This window comes from Haliotis cracherodii, unplaced genomic scaffold, assembly GCF_022045235.1.
Source record: "Haliotis cracherodii isolate W230 unplaced genomic scaffold, xgHalCrac1.p SCAF_10, whole genome shotgun sequence".
Classification (NCBI taxonomy): domain Eukaryota; kingdom Metazoa; phylum Mollusca; class Gastropoda; order Lepetellida; family Haliotidae; genus Haliotis; species Haliotis cracherodii.
The window spans coordinates 23,966,053-23,983,229 of record NW_027266265.1 but is presented as its reverse complement, the minus strand read 5'-3'; positions in this window follow the sequence as shown (position 1 = coordinate 23,983,229).

The following is a 17,177-nucleotide window of genomic DNA, read 5'->3' as shown; positions in this document are numbered from 1 at the left end:
ATCTTTAGATTCCATTAATTGTAGATTTTAAAGGCATTATCCCACTTCTGGTCAAGGTGATATGAGTTATAAAATAGTCAAAAATCTCTTAAAATTAGAAATACTGACCCATTACATTTAGACCTTTGTTCATAGGTTTGAAATGTTATTTACTATCATCAACCGACAAGAAATCTTAAGATTCCATTAATTGTAGATTTTAAAGGCATTATCCCACTTCTTGTCAAGGTGATATGAGTCATAATATAGTCAAAAATCTCTTAAAATTAGAAATACTGACCCATTACATTTAGACCTTTGTTAATAGGTTTGAAATGTTATTTACTATAATCAACCGACAAGAAATTAGAAATCTTGACTCAAAGTATTCAGGCTTTGCTCACAGGCTAGAAATGTTATTTACTATCATCAGCCAAGAAGAAATATTAAGATTCCATTATTTGTCAACTTTATAGACTTTATCCCATTTCTGGCTGAGGTGATATGAGTAATGATATTGTAAAAAATCTCTTAAACTTAGAAATATTAACCCATAGCATTCAGAATCTGCTCACAAGCTAGAAATGTGATTTACTATCCGCAGCCAAAAGAAAATCTTCAGATTCCGTTAACTGTAGATTTTATAGGTGTTATCCCATTTCTGGTCGAGGGGATATGAGTAATAATATAGTCAACAATCTCTTAACATTAGAAATATTGACCCATAACACTCAGGTTCTGCTCACAAGTTTGAAATGTGATTTACTATCATCAGCCCAGAAGAAATCTTAACATTCCATTAAGTGTAGATTGTATGATGATATTGTGTATAAAATGTCATAGGTTGATTATGACCTGTGAACATCTGTATAGATTGATGTATTACCACCTTCCATGGAAATGTGTATTTGTCTATTTCTAGACTTGCTAAAGCAAAACTGGGGAAAGTGGAAATTGATAGTTTATACTGAAGGGTTCATTGGTCTGTTGAGGGCTCAAACAACTGAATACCGGCGAGCTACTGCTAGCACTGACCTGACACACTAGCCATAAACATGTCACAAGATGATTCCCTAATTACTACTGACTGGTTGTCTGTTCAGATCTCTTACTGCTCAGGAGATTGTTGATACTTGAATTCCAAGGAGGAACTATCTCTATGAAGGGTGTGAGAACCTCAGTGTAAATTTAAGCAAGGTCATAAGCTCATATTGTTAATGTTGTAGCAGAAAAAAATAATTTTACTTTACTGGAATTATTTGAATTATACCTTGCTTCAAACCATCCATTCTGTCATTAGCCTTAGATATGTACGAACCCATGTAATCCTGTGACACATTAAAAGCTGCTTCTTCAGCTCTCATTCTGTTTGATAAGAAATTGATATGTTGTCGTATTATGTTCACGTCACTGTCAGGGCGGCACCAAATAAATTGTGTCAGAATTCACCAATAAAAGGTAGCAATGCTCTCTTAGAGTGAGTTTGAGAACCAACAATTTGACCTTGAAGAATAATGTTTCTGATCAAAGTAACCCCTCCTAACATGTCTTTGAAAGTGTCGTCATGTACGCGATAAGTAAAATTCAATATAGCCCTCATATTTTCATCACAGGACATATGATTCGCCTGAAGACTAATTCTTACTAATACTTTGTGCACCATGTCTGAACTCCTGAAGCAAAGACAAAAAGAAACTATTCTGCCTGACATAGATTATCAATATGTACATTTTACCTCAACATTCAAGTAGATCTCTACATTAACTATGGTAATAAGTCTTCCATGAGACGAAGACGTGTTGCTTGCATTGCAGCCAGAGGTGGACACACACACTATTGATTTGTAAATTGACATTTTGGCATGTTCATGTTTTTTATGAAATCACACATTTTCTGAAGTCAATCAATCAATCTTTATTGTATGAAAGGCCATTGGCCCATATACACATACAGATAAACAATATCATTTACAGCTGTACAGCGCATTATATAATTATTGGATAACTAATATGATGCTTGACATGTAATAGAGGTATTGTAATAACAGTGGTAATAACCACAGTGGCAGCAGTAGTAGTATAAAATACAAAAGGAATACGAAAGGAATGGAATGGAAATATGAAGTTTTACGTCGCAAAGGCTTTCAGCCATAGCACGACGTTCAATACAAAAAGATCTATCAGTAATATACTCATCATGTCATGACAATTTGACAATTTAAATGTATATGCATTTCTAGTAGAAACAAACAGACAAAATTGAAATGTAGATACTCCTGATCTAGATGCGAAATTTTCAAAACAACTAATTATTTCTGGACATATCGGATTTACTAAGTAATTTACTACGCACTCGTAGACTTTGATAGATGTATTGTAATATCTTAGTTAATCTTTGACTAGGGATACCATTAAAAGATAATATTTTGTTCATGGAATAGTGGTTCTTAGTGATATCAGGCATATATTTCAATCTTAGGTTGTCGTAAATTGGACATATAAACAAAAAGTGTAATTTGTTTTCAATATGGTTTTCGCAGAATGTACAAAAACGCATATCCTTAGGAATAGAGGAGAAGCGACCCCTGTTGCACATCAAATCATTTAACCCTAGCCTGAGTTTAATAAATGTGTCTTTAATTTTTCTCTCTGTTATAGTATGCAGGTAAACCTCTGGTGTTAGACAATATTTAAAGGTTTTATAGACGTCGTAGCGTGTACTGTTATCTAGTGACGACATCCAGTTTTGAGTAAACATATCAATTGCTACCTGCTTAAAAGAGCTAAGAAAATACATTTTGTCTCCAACGCTTTGATTTAGCCAAACATATCCAAATCCGTGAGAGAAGAGTAAATGCTTAATGTTTGATGCCCAGGTTACGTAACCAACACTATCACGATAGACAAGCATTTCGTAGCATTTTCTTGGGATTCGTTCCCGCGACATCTCTGTTATTTTGAGCCAGTATCTGAGTAAACGTAAATATGAACAAATATATACCGGTAATGGGTATCTACCACATTCGCCATAGACCATATGACTTGGAGCTGATTCAGAAACATTTAGAATGACAAATTAAACCATTTGAACATTTACAGGAGTCTTTTATCTGTTGCAAACAGAAATTGTTTCAGATTTGGTAAAATCTTAATCTTATCTAATGTCACACGAACTTTTCTTGTTCAGTATATATTATTACTTATATGGCCTCGACCAGAAAAAGGGAGAACACCTGTAAAATCTACAGTTAATGGAATCTTTAGATTTTCTTTCAGCTGATGATAGTAAATAACATTTCAAACTTGTGGACAGAATCTGAATGTAATGGGTCAATAGTTCTAATTTTATGAGATTTTATACTGTATTATCATATAATGGGTAGGTTTCTCAGCAGAATAAAGCCAGTGGATAAAAACGATATCCATTGGGGTCATATGCGGATAGAGATGCAAATATCAAAGGTCAAGTTGGGACTACTTTCACTGTTTATAAACAAACATGGCATCGCCCTTGTCATTCGGCGATCAAGTCAGAATTAACCATCGGGAATCTGGAGAAATATCAATTACTATGTATTTAACAAGCCAAGGCTCGCTAAATACAATGTTTATTCCTAATACAGGATATTTACCATCCCAAAACACACTCGCGTGATAACCTCTATTTATGGTCTCCTCCCATTAGTAAGACAGCCCAGTTGTGAGACACCTTAAAACAACAATGTCATACCTGGTTGCACATGTTAATCAGGTAATTAACCCCTATCATGAAAATGGACTTGTCTTATTATAGACAAAAGAAATTAATCAAGATGCTTGATACCCTCTTTTACTTTATTTCATTCAATATTTTATTATCCATCCCTTAAATCCATTGTTTTAACATATTTGCACTTAGAGTTCAGTTAAAGTTAATATCACAGTTCACATCACAGTTCACATCGAGGGTGTCACACTGACACAACCTTAATCCATCTTCAGAAGTTTGCCAACAGCATCCACGAACTGGGGTAGTGTCTTGACACCCTGGGATAGCTGATCCTTCATTCTGGAAAGTCGACTGTCAATCACCTTGTACACACGCTTTCTTGCTGGTGGGGGGCGGTCGGGTAGAATTGTGTTTAAAGCGTTCGCTCGTCACGCTTAAGACCCGGGTTCGATTCCCGACATGGGTACTATGTGTGAAGCCCATCTGGTGTCCCCCGCCGTGATATTGCTGGCATATTGCTAAAAACGGCGTAAAACCAAACTCACTCACTCACTCACTCATTCTTGCTGGTGGAGCTGCACCTAGGTCTAACTGAGATAGCTTGGTCTTCTCAGATTTTTCAATCTTTTTGATGATCTCGATGACCCTGTAGAGATTAGGATGACGATGATTCAGTGATGCATTGGGGAGACTGTGGAAACCCTCCAGGTTGTTGTTGGTCCTTGGGCCGAATGTCTGGTGATGGTTCCAAAGCAAAAGAGGGAATCTAGCTTCATAATGCACCCAGTTTGTGACAATGTAGTCGTTGGATTCGTCAGCATTCGGTACATCGGGAGACAGGTTCATGGAGTCAATCCATGCATCCTGAACCTGTTGAAGAGGCAGCAGAGGCAAGGCAGCAGCTTGTCGGAGCCACTGTTCCACAAAGGGGTTATTTCTGTATCCAACAGCAAGACCTTAACCGTCGGAAAAAAGCAGAAACCGCTCACCATCATGGGTCTCTCTCCAGGGTGCTGCAATGTCGACTTCAGCTCTGGTTTTAGGGAGTTTCGGGATCGTGTGACTGCGGTGTCTGTACATGGCGCTGCCGACCTAGCTGAAGGAGGGAAATATAGCTGCAGCCTCCGGATCATGTCTCAAGACCTCGTCGTTGTAGAGGGCTGGCATAGGAGTGGTTGGTTCTTCTCTTGCTCTCTTCCTTAAGCTGCCAAGGAACTGGATTCTGCTGGTGTCTTCTGGTGGGTGGTTGTGTACAGTGAAACTTTTTGAGTAAGCTCCTACTAGCTCCTAACTCATTTATTTCCTGAGAATTTTCAAACAGAATTACTGGCCTACTCTTATTAATTAATCCGCTAATCATGGGCTGTGACCATTGTTAAGTGGGTAGACTGGCTGTGTTTGTTTAATTAATCCCACCTTCTCCACTGTCTTACAATGGGTGTAACCCTATTTATCACTCATATCACCTCAACCAAAAGGGGGGGCGGTCGGGTAGCCTAGTGGTTAAAACATTGGCTCGTGACGTCGAAGACCTGGGTTGATTCCAAATATGGGTACAATGAGTGAGGCCCATTTCTGGTGTCCCCCAGTGATATTGCTGGAATATTGCTAAAAGCAGCATAAAACCATAGTAACTTACTCGCTCAACCATAAATGGAATAACACCTGATGATAATAAATAACATTTCGCACTTGTGAGTAGAATGTGAATGCAATGGGTTAGTACTGTTAATTTTACAAGATTTTTGACTATATTAAGACTCATATTGCCTCGACCATAAATGGAATAATGCCATTAAAATCTACAATTAATGGAATCTTAAGATTTCTTCAGGACTACTGATAGTTAATTCTTGTGAGCAGAATCTGAATGCAATGGGTCAATATTTCTAATTTTAAGAGATTTTTGACTATTTTATGACTCATATCACCTTGACCAGAAGTGGGATAATGCCTTTAAAATCTACAATTAATGGAATCTTAAGATTTCTTGTTGGTTGATGATAGTAAATAACATTTCACACTTATGAGCAGAATCTGAATGCAATGGGTCAATATTTCTAATTTTAAGAGATTTTTTACTATAAAATGACTTGTATCACCTTGACCAGAAGTGGGATAATGCCTTTAAAATCTACAATTAATAGAATCTTAAGATTTCTTGTTGGTTGATGATAGTAAATAACATTTCAAACCTATGAACAAAGGTCTAAATGTAATGGGTCAATATTTCTAATTTTAAGAGATTTTTGACTATATTATGACTCGTATCACCTTGACCAGAAGTGGGATAATGCCTTTAAAATCTACAATTAATGGAATCTTAAGATTTCTTGTCGGTTGATGATAGTAAATAATATTTTGCTCTTGTGGACAGAATCTTAATGTAATGGGTCAGTATTTCTAATTTTAAGAGATTTTTGACTATATTATAACTCATATCACCTTGACCAGAAGTGGGATAATGCCTTTAAAATCTACAATTAATGGAATCTTAAGATTTCTTGTTGGTTGATGATAGTAAATAACATTTCACACTTATGAGCAGAATCTGAATGCAATGGGTCAATATTTCTAATTTTAAGAGATTTTTTACTATAAAATGACTTGTATCACCTTGACCAGAAGTGGGATAATGCCTTTAAAATCTACAATTAATGGAATCTAAAGATTTCTTCTTGGTTGATGATAGTAAATAACATTTCACACTTGTGGACAGAATCTTAATGTAATAGGCCAATATTTCTAACTTTAAGAGATTTTTGACTATTTTATGACTCATATCACCTTGACCAGAAGTGGGATAATGCCTTTAAAATCTACAATTAATGGAATCTAAAGATTTCTTCTTGGTTGATGATAGTAAATAACATTTCACACTTGTGGACAGAATCTTAATGTAATAGGCCAATATTTCTAACTTTAAGAGATTTTTGACTATTTTATGACTCATATCACCTTGACCAGAAGTGGGATAATGCCTTTAAAATCTACAATTAATGGAATCTTAAGATTTCTTCTTGGTTGATGATAGTAAATAACATTTCACACTTGTGGACAGAATCTTAATGTAATAGGCCAATATTTCTAACTTTCTAACGGTTGATGATAGTAAATAACATTTCAAACCTATGAACAAAGGTCTAAATGTAATGGGTCAGTATTTCTAATTTTAAGAGATTTTTTACTATTTTATGACTCATATCACCTTGACCAGAAGTGGGATAATGCCTTTAAAATCTACAATTAATGGAATCTTAAGATTTCTTGCCGGTTGATGATAGTAAATAACATTTCACACTTGTGGACAGAATCTTAATGTAATAGGACAATATTTCTAATTTTAAGAGATTTTTGACTATATTATGACTCATATCACCTTGACCAGAAGTGGGATAATGCCTTTAAAATCTACAATTAATGGAATCTTAAGATTTCTTGTTGGTTGATGATAGTAAATAACATTTCACACTTATGAGCAGAATCTGAATGCAATGGGTCAATATTTCTAATTTTAAGAGATTTTTTACTATAAAATGACTTGTATCACCTTGACCAGAAGTGGGATAATGCCTTTAAAATCTACAAGTAATAGAATCTTAAGATTTCTTGTTGGTTGATGATAGTAAATAACATTTCAAACCTATGAACAAAGGTCTAAATGTAATGGGTCAATATTTCTAATTTTAAGAGATTTTTGACTATATTATGACTCGTATCACCTTGACCAGAAGTGGGATAATGCCTTTAAAATCTACAATTAATGGAATCTTAAGATTTCTTGTCGGTTGATGATAGTAAATAATATTTTGCTCTTGTGGACAGAATCTTAATGTAATGGGTCAGTATTTCTAATTTTAAGAGATTTTTGACTATTTTATGACTCATATCACCTTGACCAGAAGTGGGATAATGCCTTTAAAATCTACAATTAATGGAATCTTAAGATTTCTTGTTGGTTGATGATAGTAAATAACATTTCACACTTGTGAGCAGAATCTGAATGCACTGGGTCAATATTTCTAATTTTAAGAGATTTTTTACTATAAAATGACTTGTATCACCTTGACCAGAAGTGGGATAATGCCTTTAAAATCTACAATTAATGGAATCTTAAGATTTCTTGTTGGTTGATGATAGTAAATAACATTTCAAACCTATGAACAAAGGTCTAAATGTAATGGGTCAATATTTCTAATTTTAAGAGATTTTTTACTATATTATGACTCGTATCACCTTGACCAGAACTGGGATAATGCCTTTAAAATCTACAATTAATGGAATCTTAAGATTTCTTGTCGGTTGATGATAGTAAATAATATTTTGCTCTTGTGGACAGAATCTTAATGTAATGGGTCAGTATTTCTAATTTTAAGAGATTTTTGACTATATTATGACTCATATCACCTTGACAAGAAGTGGGATAATGCCTTTAAAATCTACAATTAATGGAATCTAAAGATTTCTTGTCGGTTGATGATAGTAAATCATATTTCAAACCTATGAACAAAGGTGTAAATTTAATGGGTCAGTATTTCTAATTTTAAGAGATTTTTGACTATATTATGACTCATATCACCTTGACAAGAAGTGGGATAATGCCTTTAAAATCTACAATTAATGGAATCTTAAGATTTCTTGTCGGTTGATGATAGTAAATAACATTTCAAACCTATGAACAAAGGTCTAAATGTAATGGGTCAGTGTTTCTAATTTTAAGAGATTTTTGACTATATTATGACTCATATCACCTTGACAAGAAGTGGGATAATGCCTTTAAAATCTACAGTTAATGGAATCTAAAGATTTCTTGTCGGTTGATGATAGTAAATCATATTTCAAACCTATGAACAAAGGTGTAAATGTAATGGGTCAGTATTTCTAATTTTAAGAGATTTTTGACTATATTATGACTCACATCACCTTGACCAGAAGTGGGATAATGCCTTTAAATTTACAATTAATGGAATCTAAAGATTTCTTCTTGGTTGATGATAGTAAATAACATTTCACACTTGTGGACAGAATCTTAATGTAATAGGCCAATATTTCTAACTTTAAGAGATTTTTGACTATTTTATGACTCATATCACCTTGACCAGAAGTGGGATAATGCCTTTAAAATCTACAAGTAATGGAATCTTAAGATTTCTTGTCGGTTGATGATAGTAAATAATATTTCACACTTGTGGACTGAATCTTAATGTAATAGGTCAATATTTCTAATTGTAAGAGATTTTTTACTATTTTATGACTGGTATCACCTTGACAGAAGTGGGATAATGCCTTTAAAATCTACAATTAATGGAATCTTAAGATTTCTTCTTGGTTGATGATAGTTGATAATATTTCACACTTGTGGACAGAATCTTAATGTAATGGGTCAATATTTCTAACTTTAAGAGATTTTTTACTATATTATGACTCATATCACCTTGACCAGAAGTGGGATAATGCCTTTAAAATCTACAATTAATGGAATCTTAAGATTTCTTGTCGGTTGATGATAGTAAATAACATTTCACACTTGTGAGCAGAATCTTTATGTAATGGGTCAGTATTTCTAATTTTAAGAGATTTTTGACTATTTTATGACTCATATCACCTTGACCAGAAGTGGGATAATGCCTTTAAAATCTACAATTAATGGAATCTTAAGATTTCTTGTCGGTTGATGATAGTAAATAACATTTCAAACCTATGAACAAAGGTCTAAATGTAATGGGTCAGTATTTCTAATTTTAAGAGATTTTTTACTATTTTATGACTCATATCACCTTGACCAGAAGTGGGATAATGCCTTTAAAATCTACAATTAATGGAATCTTAAGATTTCTTGCCGGTTGATGATAGTAAATAACATTTCACACTTGTGGACAGAATCTTAATGTAATAGGACAATATTTCTAATTTTAAGAGATTTTTGACTATATTATGACTCATATCACCTTGACCAGAAGTGGGATAATGCCTTTCAAATCTACAATTAATGGAATCTTAAGATTTCTTGCCGATTGATGATAGTAAATAACATTTCACACTTGTGGACAGAATCTTAATGTAATAGGACAATATTTCTAATTTTAAGAGATTTTTGACTATATTATGACTCATATCACCTTGACCAGAAGTGGGATAATGCCTTTAAAATCTACAATTAATGGAATCTTAAGATTTCTTGTCGGTTGATGATAGTAAATAATATTTCGCACTTGTGGACAGAATCTTAATGTAATGGGTCAGTGTTTCTAATTTTAAGAGATTTTTGACTATTTTATAACTCATATCACCTTGACCAGAAGTGGGATGATGCCTTTAAAATCTACAATTAATGGAATCTTAAGATTTCTTGTCGGTTGATGATAGTAAATAATATTTTGCTCTTGTGGACAGAATCTTAATGTAATGGGTCAGTATTTCTAATTTTAAGAGATTTTTGACTATATTATGACTCATATCACCTTGACAAGAAGTGGGATAATGCCTTTAAAATCTACAATTAATGGAATCTAAAGATTTCTTGTCGGTTGATGATAGTAAATCATATTTCAAACCTATGAACAAAGGTGTAAATGTAATGGGTCAGTATTTCTAATTTTAAGAGATTTTTGACTATATTATGACTCATATCACCTTGACAAGAAGTGGGATAATGCCTTTAAAATCTACAATTAATGGAATCTTAAGATTTCTTGTCGGTTGATGATAGTAAATAACATTTCAAACCTATGAACAAAGGTCTAAATGTAATGGGTCAGTATTTCTAATTTTAAGAGATTTTTGACTATATTATGACTCATATCACCTTGACAAGAAGTGGGATAATGCCTTTAAAATCTACAATTAATGGAATCTAAAGATTTCTTGTCGGTTGATGATAGTAAATCATATTTCAAACCTATGAACAAAGGTGTAAATGTAATGGGTCAGTATTTCTAATTTTAAGAGATTTTTGACTATATTATGACTCACATCACCTTGACCAGAAGTGGGATAATGCCTTTAAATTTACAATTAATGGAATCTAAAGATTTCTTCTTGGTTGATGATAGTAAATAACATTTCACACTTGTGGACAGAATCTTAATGTAATAGGCCAATATTTCTAACTTTAAGAGATTTTTGACGATTTTATGACTCATATCACCTTGACCAGAAGTGGGATAATGCCTTTAAAATCTACAAGTAATGGAATCTTAAGATTTCTTGTCGGTTGATGATAGTAAATAATATTTCACACTTGTGGACTGAATCTTAATGTAATAGGTCAATATTTCTAATTGTAAGAGATTTTTTACTATTTTATGACTGGTATCACCTTGACAGAAGTGGGATAATGCCTTTAAAATCTACAATTAATGGAATCTTAAGATTTCTTCTTGGTTGATGATAGTTGATAATATTTCACACTTGTGGACAGAATCTTAATGTAATGGGTCAATATTTCTAACTTTAAGAGATTTTTTACTATATTATGACTCATATCACCTTGACCAGAAGTGGGATAATGCCTTTAAAATCTACAATTAATGGAATCTTAAGATTTCTTGTCGGTTGATGATAGTAAATAACATTTCACACTTGTGAGCAGAATCTTTATGTAATGGGTCAGTATTTCTAATTTTAAGAGATTTTTGACTATTTTATGACTCATATCACCTTGACCAGAAGTGGGATAATGCCTTTAAAATCTACAATTAATGGAATCTTAAGATTTCTTGTCGGTTGATGATAGTAAATAACATTTCAAACCTATGAACAAAGGTCTAAATGTAATGGGTCAGTATTTCTAATTTTAAGAGATTTTTTACTATTTTATGACTCATATCACCTTGACCAGAAGTGGGATAATGCCTTTAAAATCTACAATTAATGGAATCTTAAGATTTCTTGCCGGTTGATGATAGTAAATAACATTTCACACTTGTGGACAGAATCTTAATGTAATAGGACAATATTTCTAATTTTAAGAGATTTTTGACTATATTATGACTCATATCACCTTGACCAGAAGTGGGATAATGCCTTTAAAATCTACAATTAATGGAATCTTAAGATTTCTTGCCGGTTGATGATAGTAAATAACATTTCACACTTGTGGACAGAATCTTAATGTAATAGGACAATATTTCTAATTTTAAGAGATTTTTGACTATATTATGACTCATATCACCTTGACCAGAAGTGGGATAATGCCTTTCAAATCTACAATTAATGGAATCTTAAGATTTCTTGTCGGTTGATGATAGTAAATAATATTTCGCACTTGTGGACAGAATCTTAATGTAATGGGTCAGTGTTTCTAATTTTAAGAGATTTTTGACTATTTTATAACTCATATCACCTTGACCAGAAGTGGGATGATGCCTTTAAAATCTACAATTAATGGAATCTTAAGATTTCTTGTCGGTTGATGATAGTAAATAACATTTCAAATTAGACCGGACAGCTATATAGTGTTAGCTGTTCGGTAATAACCGACACCGCCATGTTTGTGCTCCGGATGTATTTTTTAATTGATTCGACTCAAAGTGAGTGTTGAAGTGGAGGTATATATAGGTCCCTGTGGCATCAAGGGAGTTTGTTACCATACAAAATGCAAGCGATGTCACTTTGCCCTATTTTTCAATAGGGCGGCGATTTATTAGTAGAATGGAAGAAACATGGCGGTAAAATGCGTGTGTAACATGTTTATGTGCAACCAAAGCACGGAAATACAAACGGACTGAGATTGAAATAGCTGCACACAACCAATAAACTCTGTCACATAAAGCTTACCTTTTAGTCAGTGTTCAGCCGAGTCGCTGATGAGACATGACGTCACAGAAAACTGTGACGTCATGTATTTAATGACGTCATAAAAGTATGTGTGGCGAAAACTCCCACACTCCGACGCAGTGGTGACTCAGCATAACACCACTGCCGCAGGCTAATTTCCATATCACGTGACCAGACTTTTCTTGTTTTTTAAACAAACGCGCTTTTTCAGAAATCAGTATAAAACGGACCAATGCAAGTATTTGGGGGCGCTTTACATATTGTTTTGCATAATTATATAGATATGCTATTACAACTGCGACAGAGAGTTGCATGACAATATAGATCAAAGTGACCGTATCGCTACCTCTCCGTTGGCCTTCGAGCCGTACAACCAATGTAAACAGAGGATAACTACGCAAAAACAAGTAGATTTTCACGTATTAGGATACTTTCTTAACGAACCGAAAACATTCTTTGACATTTGTTTATGAAAATGTGTAGACTTGTCAAGCATGTTCAACGGATGAAAAGCATATGCAATATCTTGAATGGCCTGTGAAAGATGTGACGAATCGTCACATGGCGTTGGTCTGTGGCAGAGGTACTATATGTTGGCTGGCTGCCGGTGTCACGAAATATATTCGCCCCCAGTATAAAATCTCCCCCTCGGCGAATTTATACCGGTACAATTCTGCCCCTCTCGAAATAAACTCTCCCCCACCCTACGAAATAAAATCTCCCCCCAGAATATACCCCCCCCCCCCCCCCCCCCCCGACGTTGAGAATGTGGAGTGAAAAGGGCTTCACTTTGAGCACTGTGTTTTCTTTAACTATCGCAATATGAGACAATAAAGTGGTATATAGGTAGATATAATACTAATCGTTAGATATGAAGAATGTTTAGTAACTTCAGAAGTTCTAGGACAGTTATTAACACGTGTCGTGTCAGCCCTATGACATTCGAGATTGTCCACTTCCAGAAAACATGCTGTGTTGGTTTAACATGAATTAGTAAAGGTTAATTAGGGATGCCCAACACGTTAATTAAAGAAAGACGAGTAGTCAAAACACTGTCATTTCCTGCCAAGGACATCACAACCCTACACGCTAAGGTCGGTGAGAAACATTCTCATAAAAGAAAACACAGTCAAGACACTGACTTTTCTACGAGGACTCACGGAATATTTTCTCCCCCGAACTGTTTATATAGACTTGTCATGCAGTTCAACAATTGTAATTGCCTAAAAATGCTTTTGCTATGTGGTGTCTTTGTGATATATTTTGATGGAGAACTTTTACTTGCGTGCATGGCTGTTGGCATGTATAAATTTAAGTGAGTCAGTTTCGGGTTCAGTGGAGTTCTTGTTTTTGTAAGCAAAAGTAGTATTTAGGCATTTCACTGGACCCTAAACTTAAAACGGTAATAACTAGAGGTATTAAAATTTAAATGCCATTTAAGGGAATGTAAGTGGTACAAAAGTGTTCTCCTATTTGTAGATTCTCTAGGGTTCGCTACCAATCAAACCCTAGAATATTTTCTCCCCCTGATTATTTATACAGACTTGTCATGCAGTTCAATACCTCACTAGAAGCACTACAAGTAGAAACGGGAGAACTCCAATTGAAACTAAGAAGAGAGCAGGCAATATTAACATCAAACCCTTTGATTAAAAAGATATGGCAAGACAAAAACACTCGAGATGAAGCCCTAGCTCGAAAAAATCCCTCACTAAAGCCATCTGGGATATGAGTACGTGAACTCATTCGAAGTCACAATTGTGATGACATTCAGCCTCCAGAAAGTCACTACAAAGGGTTACACCCTGGACTTTAAAAAACTCCCAAAGTTGACACTGCTTTAACATCAGAAGTCACTAAAAGAGAAAACCCAACCCTACTACGATCAGTAGCTATCACTAAAATTCAACTACCTGGGACAGCTGGGCCCATATATACACTGATGGATCCAAGAATCCTATCAACAACAGTGCTGGTTACGGGATCCATATCCACAGCTCCAAACCCCAAGCACATTCAGTTCGCTTGCTTGATGGTCAGTCAGTATTCAAGGCTGAATTGGAGGCAATTCATCATGCACTCAAACTCATTCCGGAACTTCCGGAAGCAAAGGCAGTCGTCCTATCAGACTCGCTAAGTGAACTTCAGGCCATCAGTGGCAGAAACTCAAACTCCAGGCCAAACACAGTCAACAATATTCTATACGAATATACAAAACTATCGGACCAAGGGCAACAGGTGGAGCTGTGTTGGCTCCCCTCTCACATAGATATTCATTGAAATGAAAAAGCAGACTCACTGGCGAAGCTCGCTCTAGACAAAGCGGATATACATCCTATTCCCTTTAGTAAACTAGAGATAAAAAGCAAAATCAAAGCCTCCATAGCAGAAAGATGGCAAGCCCAATGGGACACAAGTAAGATCGGCAGATGGCTATACAAAATTCAACCCAAGGTCCAACAAAAGCCAAACTCATACACAAATGAAAGGGAAATTGAAATTGCTACGTCACGCCTAAGACTCGGTCACAAAAAGCACTATGACAAGGTTTGTTCATCTTGCAATCAGGCTGAAACCATTGATCACGTGTTACTAGAATGTCAAGACCATGCCCCAGCCCGGGCTAGGTTAAAACAAGAATTGCAGTTAGATCCGCTATCTGTCATAAATCTCCTAAAGCCAAGAGATGCAATAGCGAAGGCCAAACTAACTCTATTTCTGAGAGATGGACAGCTACTCGAACGTATATAAACAGAGCAGCCAAGGATAGAAATGAAATCATATCAATATAAGAAAATAGAAATCATGTCAATACTAAAACAGAAATTATGTGAACACCAAACTCACAATAGATAGGTGTACCCTACTCACACACAGGAGTCCCAAAGAGGGACAGGTAAGCCGAAATTGCCTAGGCAGAAGGCGACCTCCTAAACACTTATAATGCAACAACAACAACAACAACAACAGTTCAATAATTTTAGGTGTATTAAATGCTTATGCTATGCAGTATCTGTGTGGTATTTTGTGATAGACCTAAATACTACATAAGGAAATGAATGTGGTAAGAATGTGTTCAGCTGTTTGTAGATTACCGTCGTCTAGCTACAAATCCTGTGATGTATTAATGGTTGAAGAATTTTGAACTGAACTGTCCGAAAGTTTATATCTAAAATTTTGTAATTGAATACAGTGATAAAGTCTTATATCAATATGTGGACTCATAAATATTTGTTTTATGTTTTAACGGAGATATGATATTTGCTTATGAACAGAGTTTATCTTTCTCCAAAATAGAAAACTTCTATTTTCTGTTTAGTGAGCTTAGCAAGCCAACCAATCTCGCCCCGGACAGCTAAATTTGGAGTATATTTACCCACCCCGAGAAAGAAACGGCAAGCTTTATTTTGAACTGCGTTTATACAACTGAATTCTTGATTGCCAAAAATAACTGCACCATATGATAAAATTGGTTGAACAAGATTATTAAATAGCGTATTATATACGTCATAAGTCAGTAAAGCTTGTTTGTTAATCCCCATTCATATATTTATGTATAAAAATCTGTTGAAACAAAATACATTGTAAAGCCTGGTTTGTTTGCATTAAATCAAAACAAAGGAATCTGTAATTAAAATGCGTAAGGTGTAAAAAGTTTTTACATAAAAGAGCAAAATACATGGGGGAGAGTAAATACATAATTCTATATGATTTTGTTGAATGGAGCACATTTGAAAAAAAAGATAATCCAAGCATATTCGATATTACTGTGTTTAAAGAATTTATATCAGTCATATATTTCTAACTTAGATCACCTTATGTAACCCAGGTAAAGCATGCATATCGGGCCGGAACATTGTAATGTTGGTACAGTTTATCGTGTCTTCGTGCTTCAGCATTACACATTAGCTTTTCATATTCCTCTAGGTTTTAATGTTTATTTGTTTATGTATTTTTTTATTATTTTTTTTCTCTCCTTTGTTTTTTCTGGGTTATATATTTATCTAAATATACATTTAGTTACTTGTATGCGTGTGGGTGTTTAACAGAAACCTGGTTGCACCATGATATTCTAGCCACTGATATTACACTGATACCATTTTCAAATCGTAGCCTGTATTAAGGAATATATTTTAGATCTTAAATCAGAGTATAACGGACAGCCTAAGCTGGAGGCGCGCGTGGATATGTTGACAGTTTTTACGTAGTTAGTGTTAAAGCCAAATGTTTGCGAGGATTAATAAGATTTCTGAATTCAATTACAACAGTAACCGTACATGTATTTGTTACATTAAGTTATTTCATTCAAATTTGTTTGGTATGATATATGTCTTATAATTATTTTAGGATGGAAGGTACAGTTACCAAATAAAATATGCTGAAATATCAATTCATTATGACCATATTTCATAATCTATTTTTTAAAGTAACCCTCCTTTCATTAAAGATAACTATTTAAAGAATATAGTACTTAAAGACATTGCATCAAACCGAATAATCAGGGGGGAGACTTTATACTGAGGGGGGCGCGAAATATATCCGCCCGGGGGAGAATCTGTACCGGTTTAAAATCTCCGGGGGGAGAATGTGTACGGGGGAGAGTTTATACCGGGACACCGGGCGCATGGAACTCTGGGTAGGAGAGTGGAAAACTCCACCGCACCGTCAAGCTCCTTCCTAGCGCATGACGCCTATGTTACACTCTCGGAAAC